The following is a 7,470-nucleotide window of genomic DNA, read 5'->3' on the forward strand; positions in this document are numbered from 1 at the left end:
TTCAGTTGTCAATGCGCACCATTTTGTTTATAGGCTTATCTTTACATGGAAGTTAATATCGGCACCACGACATCCACAGCCGTGGCAGCAAAATAAGAAAAACGCCGACGCTGAAGATGCAAATCTGTCACCGTGAAGCCAGAGAGAAGAGTCATTCTTCTGATATGACGAACGGAATCTTAGTCATTGGTGAGCGACGTCAGTTATTGTGCAGGAGAGAAGGTTAACATTCACATCAGGAAGTAGAGCACATGGGGTTAATTCAGATCGGTGAGTGCCTATGCTCCCACTCACGAGATGCCCACTAACCCTTGGCTAGGAAACGTGTAGCACAGAGTTTCAATGAGGGGAATATTGTGTACCCAGTTTACTGGGTATTATAAACGAAATATTTACTGTATACTCAAATCCGAAGACGGCTGTAGGGTCGGAGGAAAAGTGTGAGGCTGTTTTCGGAAATAGTAATTCTGTACAGGCAGGCAGCTAAGGAAGGTCACTAAAACTTGATCCAGAACGAATAAATAAATGGAGCAGGGGGTTTTACCAAGTTATAGAAGACAATAACACGAGTTTTCTGATGCGCACAAGTGATTTTTAGCATTTGTTGCTGAAATTGACTGCTCTTTAAATGAACATATATATATCTTTTGCTATAGCGTTACATAGAGCCTGCTAGGTGGACTTCAAGACATATGTTCGGAACCTAATAAAACGGTAACAAGACAACATCAAAAACGTTGTTCTGCCCTTGGGAGAAATGGTTTCGTGGCCGTATTTTCTTCTTCGCACTTATGGTTCTTGTTTTAGCGCGTGCACTCACATGAAGTCCAAAGCACATTAAATTGGTACAAGCGACGTGCATAAGTAAATGCTATATATCTACATGATGCTTCATCTAAGGGTGCTTGCCCGAAGTATGCATCTGAGGCAACAGAAGTTATACAGTATATTTGACACCATAGAATCTTTATATTTGTTCATCAGTATATTCTGGTAATATTGTCAAAGATGTAACTAACTAGTTAAGAGCCCTAGCGTCTATCACCGATCGGATGTTCCCTCCAGCTTTCGTTGGAGCTAACAGTAGGCTGCAGGGTGGACTCACAGATGGTACTATAATGGGGTAAGCTGGGTGGCCAAACAGATCATGAGGAGTAACTTTTAGGTGGCATTTCTATCCTTCTATTACTCCTAACTTTTCCTCAAACACGTAGTTGTACTGTAGCAAAATACATACTTAACAAATCTACATGTTGATTCTCATTTAAATAATAGGTTTCTGCTACATTGTTTGTAATTTTCATGTCTAAATTAAGGTCAGCTATCCATTGAAGTTGCTGTGGGTTTTGTTTATGATCCTTCTTGCCTATGAATTCAGTTCTTCCTGCCCAAGCTTTGTTTTGACAAGTTCACGTACTACCTTTCTTCTATCAGTTACAAATGTACTGTTTCTTCTGGAGAGGTCTATTTGTGTCTTACCAAGCACAATATCAAATCCGAGAGTAGAGTCAACAGTCCAGAATTAGCTATGATGAATGTGCCAAATGTTGCTATACTTCATGTTATCACAGGTATATGCGCCTGCTAACTCAGTTGTTCTCAACAGGCGACAATTACTAATAAGTAAGATGGGCACGTCTATAGTGTCACATACCTTACTGTACAGGCCATTAGATATCATCCTCACTGCAGTCCTTGTGTCTAAAATAACGATAGTGAAAATATTTCCTATGTGTGTATTCATTGTGGTTGGTGATAAAATGCTGTTCATTTTCTGAAAGTTCGAGGTGTTAGAGCATAACATTCCTCCCTAATGCCGAACCCATTGTCATATCTTACTAACTGAACTGATTGCTGTCGGATCCTACACCATTCCTTGACAACTCGTTCGGGGCTGTGTGCAGCGGAAATCAGATTTTCTGGTTGTAAACGGTCTGTCGAATTCCATTGTTCATCGCTTTCCTGTCCTCACTCAGACCTTGGCACTTCAAGTTTGGATTATATCCCTTAGGTTGATTTTGCCACTGAAGATTGTTATTCAGGTTCAAATAACCTGGTGATCGTACCTTGTATACTTTCTATGGTTAAATGATTTTTGTTGTGATTTCTATTGCTATTATCACTGCTACAGGCTTCCCTGTTCATACTCTGCTGACTGTGGTGTTTCGCTTGATATGTATTGCTACCATTGTGATCCTTATGTTTAGTGTTATTATATTTCTCATTCTGCGGCGACACTTTTGCATCAGCCGGCTGGAGTGGCCGTGTGGTTCTAGGTGCTGCAGTCTGGAACCGAGCGACCGCTACGGTCACAGGTTCGAATCCTGCCTCAGGCATGGATGTGTGTGATGTCCTTAGGTTAGTTAGGTTTAATTAGTTCTAAGTTCTAGGCGACTGATGACCTCAGAAGTTAAGTCGCATAGTGCTCAGAGCCATTTTTTTTGTTTTTTTGTTTTTGTATCTTCGCATATTAGATCAAATCAATTTAAGACAGAATTCTGTTAGATTGAGAAATGTTTTAGCAGTTTCTCGTGAATATGACTAGGCAGTTTTACTTTTAAGATCCTCATAACGTTGTGTTGTGAGACCGGATTGTCCCAACTCCTAGTGCTAATTAAATATTTTTCGAGGTATTTCTGGAGACTCCACTCGTTTAACTGGAATTGTTTGCCATTGTAAACTTCTTTGTGTAATCGTTCTTGCACACCCACCAACCAGTATTTTGCCAATAATGCTTCTCAAACTTGTGATACGTTCAAGCAATATTCATCTACTTCCATAGCCCACAGAACAACTTCTCGTCGGATGAAGCTTATTACGAATACAAATCTCTGTACATACGATCACGGTATATGTCAAAGTAACAGGATACACATTTTTCTTATCTGTCTCGAAAACTGAAAACTGTGGATGTTTTATTAAGTTTTCCTCCATCATCATCATAATTGTAAAGAGAAGCTCCAATCCCGCATTAAATGACGAACTGCGTCACACAACACCTAGCGCATTTGTTAGCACATTCAACATTTTGCTCTGTGTCAACAAGGAAAGATCATCTTCCTCCGAACATGGTGTCCCCGATCTGTAATTCTGCATGATATCCTTCAGTTTGGCTAATTCTTTAATCATTTCTCCAAACTGTTCACCGCCAGTGCTATGCCATAGGAAAAGGTCATTACTTAGCTTCTCATTTGCTTTTCGCAACTTACTATAGACCGGGTATCAGAACAATTTTGTATATCAGTCATTTGCATACAAATCTAAAATTTCTTTGTGATTCTCAGCATCAGCGATATGAAATTTGTTCGTCTTTGGTCGACGTCTAAGAAGCAAATTCGCCCGCTAGCAAATTTCTCTTTAATTCAAACTGTTCGTTTATCGTCTTACCTTCATAGCAGGACATAATTTACTTTCACTGACAACTGGTGAATTGTCTCCATCAGCCGGCCAGTGTGTCCGAGCGGTTCTAGGCGCTTCAGTCTGGAACCGCGCGACCGCTACGGTCGCAGGTTCGAATCCTGCCTTGGAAGTGGATGTGTGTGATGTCCGTAGTTTAGTTGGGTTTAAGTAGTCCTAAGTCCTAAGGGACAGATGAGCTGAGATGTTAAGTCCCATAGTGCTCAGAGCCATTTGAACCATTTTGTCTCCAACAACTCCGTTTGTTTCTGTTTAACTTCTTCTTCTTCAGTAGATAGTCTCAGTACCGTTTCTGGCATACCACAAAGTGCTACTTTCGCAGTGGCTATCTCATCCAATAGCTCTTTACCTGAGGAACGTGCTTGGATGAAAGTTCGTTAATGCCAGATGCAATAGCGTCTTGCTGGTTCCATATTTCATTATGCAAAAACATCGCGTATTTTCGTAAATTCCCAAACGTCTATAAGTTCCGTTGGCATCAGTGCGGATATCGTTTCTAGCTTTCTACATAAGGCGGCTAACGGACTGGACGGCTGACTAGCTAACGCCACATTTTCGTATGTCTGCAGGATTGTTTCTTCTATTGGATCAATGTTGAGATTCGTGTTTAACTTCTGAGTTCTGGTCTTTAACATCTCTTAATTTGGTTAAAATTCACAAAAGCAGCACTTATTCTCAAATGAACAATTAATTATAGCACTGAAATACTATTTATCGTCTCTGAGTAATAACTGGTAAGTCAGTAATTGATACAGAAAAAAAATCTCGGATCGCTTAGCTTATTTGTTACGTTACACGATGTTACAGTCTCAGACTATTCAAGATCCTAACTACAGTCACACTGCTAGCAAACTCATTTAAAATTACAGTGTGGAACTGTGAGATATTCTAACTGAACTAGGCACAAGTAACCTTGAGTGAAACAGTGAAATTTTTCAGTTACATGGAACTGCTCCACTGACAGAATCTCCTTTTCTTGGCGTCGGTTATTGGACTTTTAACAACTTTCCCTCTCCGCCTGGGTTGAAATTATTGCGTTTTCGTGAAGCATAAATTACATGCACTTAGTACACGTACAGTAAGAGATATATCAGTTTTTCACGTTCTCGAGCGGGGACCAGTTATAGTGTGCATTTGCGTTAGCAGAAAAGAATATGTGTATAACATTTTATGCTGTTAGTCCTTAGTGTAAGATTTCCACAGTAAATATGACTGTATTAGTGAAGTAGATCACCTAGGAAAACTCTTATGTAAGGTGCAGATTTTACGTTGCTTAAAGAAAGTTATAATTAATGACTATCAAGACTAAATACCCCCAAATAGAATTATAATACACAACAGCCTTCAAGGTTACCTCAGTTTTCTCTTTAGATCTTTAACTATGTAGAACTCATTACATGATTGATAAGTTGAATAACATCAGGATGAGTTTCGTTAAATTATTTTCATGGGCACGACAAGTTCACTTCAGTGATATTTTATTACCTCGTAACAAATAATATATTCATACCTTATTGAGACAAGCAGTAACGATAAAATGAAACATGAGTAAAATGGGCTTTTTCATACGTGTTGCTCCACTTTATTAATTCACGAAATCAGTGAGTGGATACGAGAAGTGGCAAAGAGCCCTCAAAACCACTGAATATAACATATTTGGATCTAGCAAGTGCTCAAAATACGGATTCGTAAACGATACATTCCGCAAGTATTATAACACACGTGACAACGTAGTTTCATGAGGCGGCATTCTTGAATGAATATCTCTGAGTTCATTCCTCGTCAGATTTGTGTTCAGTCTAAAGGTTTCAACTACTTACTCTGTCGTCCTCATCAGATGATTTTAGTAATCTTTAGTTACTTCATTTGTTTTTAAATGAACAGACCGCCATTTGACTATATCGTTGTTTATTTAATTACGATCTGGGTTTAGGCCTTCTATGCTATTTTCAAGTGACTGTGATTATGTCATTAACATATAAAGCAGAACATAAAGCTCAAAATTGGCCCTAAATTAAGAAAAATATTAGCTCTCCACGAGATGCCAAATGTAAAATCATCATCTTGGAAAAGGTCAATAAATAATAGTGGGAGAACGTCATATTTAGTAAAAATATAAAAGATCAACACACATTTTTGAGACCGAGCTAGGTGGCGCAGTGGTTAGCACACTGGACTCGCATTCGGGAGGACGACGGTTCAATCCCGTCTCCGGCCATCCTGATTTAGGTTTTCCGTGATTTCCCTAAATCGCTTCAGGCAAATGCCAGGATGGTTCCTGTGAAAGGGCACGGCCGATTTCCTTCCCCATCCTTTCCTCACCCGAGCTTGCGCTCCGTCTCTAATGACCTCGTTGTCGACGGGACGTTAAACACTAATCTCCTCCTCCTCCTCCATTTTTGAGTCGTAACGACAGTGAAATCAAAGAGTGTGTTCTGAACACATGTCCTTAAGTCGTAATGATAGTGAAAGCAGAGAGAACATACTGTTTGATTTCAATATCATTGCGCCTCAAGGACATGTGTTCCTCTTTTATACACTAAGTAAATCTGTTTTTACTAAATATAACGTGCTTCGACTACTATTTATTGAAGTTTTTACAAGATGATAATTTTACATCTGGCATTTCCTGGGGAGGCAATATTTTTATTAATTTATGGCCAATTTTGAGCTTTATATCCTGCAATATATGTTAATGACATAAACGCAGTCACCTGAAAGTAGCACAAACCTAGGTCGTAGTTAAATAAACAATAATACAGTCAAATGACTGTGTGAACATTTAAAAATACTTCTGTCTGTTGCTCAACAAAAACAAAAATTGTTTATTTACTTCATTTAGCTAGCCAACTGGTTCTTCAGTCATACACATCGACATAATATCTTGTAGAATGTGAAACTTTGGTGACGTGGGTAAACAGAGTACCTAACGGCTTACTGTAATTTCGTGACGACGGCGACAGAGGAAGTCGTTGTGCTGACGGGGAAATAACTTCTGGAAGCAGTTCTTCTAGATGGGATAAAGTTCCGAAAACTAACAATATTAGATACACAACAATCAACCAATAAGCGTAAACTCCTTCAAAGTCTTGTCGCTCTTCTATGGAAGAGGTAGACAGTGTTACGCAGGAGAACAATACACAGTTAGAAAAAGAAAAAAAAGGACAGTGTTTTGGCATAATTTTTCAGCTTTAAACGTTAAATATTACTTGTGCACGACAGAAAATATGTGACATTTTCAAAATCTTTGCAGAAACAACACCTAGACCCTTTTGCTCATCCTAAATATACTTGGGACGAGATAATTTAGCATAAGGAATGATGCTGGACGCATAGTATACTGTAGTTTCAATTGGAACCTGATATCCGAAATACCGATTTTAATCTGAATGACGGCGTGATCTGTCAGTATTATTATTGAAACGAGATCCAATGCAGAAGTACGACAGTAGTTTGGCGCTGTTGTTACCTGATGATAGCCGTATGGAAAACGTGGAGCATGTAATACGACGTTACTGACTGTGAGAGCCATTGTATTGTATTGTATTGAACTGGGGACCTAGAAACGACGGAGAGCCTTCGTCCCCGCCGTAGCCCACAGTGGTACACAACCCCACAACAGGCTACAGCAGTCCACTCACCCCACCGTCGCCCCACACCGAACCCAGGGTTAATGTTGTGCGATTCGGCCCTTCGGCCACCAGTGGACCCCGCCCCCCCCCCCCCCCCCTCTGGAACGTCTCACACTAAACGAGTGTAACCCAATGTTTCCGTGGTAGAGTAATTATGGTGTACGCATAAGTGGAGAAAATGTTTGCGCAGCAATCGCCGACATAGTGAAATTGAGGCGAAATAAGGGGAACCAGCCTGCATTCGCCTAGGCAGATGGAAAACCGCCTTAAAAACCATCTACAGACTGACCGGCACACATGACCTCAACACTAATCCGCCAGACGGATTCGTGCAGGGGACCGGCACGCCTTCCCGCCCGGAAACCAGTGCGTTAGATCGCTCGGCTAACAGGGCGGCCGTGGGAGCCATAGTGTTCACTCC

The 7,470-nt window shown here is 40.3% G+C and overlaps 1 non-coding gene across 1 annotated transcript; it reads left to right on the forward strand.

Annotated features, from left to right (window-relative positions):
• Positions 1-5,562: 5,562 nt before the first annotated feature.
• Trnaa-cgc (transfer RNA alanine (anticodon CGC)) lies at positions 5,563-5,635 on the forward strand. The gene has a single exon. It is a non-coding gene; the product is annotated as a tRNA-Ala (tRNA).
• Positions 5,636-7,470: the final 1,835 nt, after the last annotated feature.

This window comes from Schistocerca nitens, chromosome 1 (assembly GCF_023898315.1).
Source record: "Schistocerca nitens isolate TAMUIC-IGC-003100 chromosome 1, iqSchNite1.1, whole genome shotgun sequence".
NCBI lineage: Eukaryota > Metazoa > Arthropoda > Insecta > Orthoptera > Acrididae > Schistocerca > Schistocerca nitens.